This window comes from Ipomoea nil, unplaced genomic scaffold (assembly GCF_001879475.1).
Source record: "Ipomoea nil cultivar Tokyo-kokei standard unplaced genomic scaffold, Asagao_1.1 scaffold3065, whole genome shotgun sequence".
Lineage (NCBI taxonomy): Eukaryota > Viridiplantae > Streptophyta > Magnoliopsida > Solanales > Convolvulaceae > Ipomoea > Ipomoea nil.
In genome coordinates, this window is record NW_017619493.1 from 1467402 (window position 1) to 1468308 (window position 907).

Sequence of the window (907 nt, forward strand, 5' to 3'; positions counted from 1 at the left end):
CAAAGCTCTAGCAGATATTTGTGCTGAAGTAATATGGATCCTATCGTTACTTAGAGAGATCAATGTCCTAGGTATTTCTACTCCAAAATTATTGTGTGACAATCTTGGAGGTACATATATGTGTGCAAATCCTATCTTCCATGTCCGCACAAAACACGTGGAAATTGATTATGATCTTGTTAGAGATAGAGTTGTTTCAGGTGATATTCAAGTCAACTTTATCTCAACCAAGGATCAACTTGTAGACATCTTCACGAAAGCTTTACCTAGTCCTAAGATTTTCTTTTCTTAGAGACAAGATACATGTTTCTAGTGTACCCTGTGCTTGAGGGGTAGTATTAGAACTCTATGTATTTGAGTTAGATTATATTATAACTCCCTATCCTAGTCTTCATGTGATTCTCTCTTGTATATATTCTCATAATATGTACCCATTGAAATTCAACTTATTCAATACAATTGATACAATTCTTATCCCAGCAACTGCATTTGTCGCCTTAAACTAGCCCTCATCGTAGAGTCATAGGGGGTAAGCCTGTGCAATAAATCCCTCTTCATAAGCTTCGAGAAGAATTTCTCTGAGTGACTTAACACACCACAACAAAAGCAGAAGGTACTCAATCTTTCATAATTGAAAGATACCCACTAGAACGTACCGTCTTTACGAAACAACTTCATCCTCCACTTCAACGATGCCTGGACATCTACATTCACCTTAATAAGGTAGAAAATTCTCCAGGTCCTCAGAAACGGAAGACCCAACATAACCTCCTATACGAGCAATAAAATCCTGAGACGCATAGATAGCAGAGTGATCATGAACTTGGACCCAAAACGTAATCGTATCCAACTCAACGTCTTCTGGTCACACCCCAGGAGGGACTTTCTTGCAGACAAAAGTATGGTT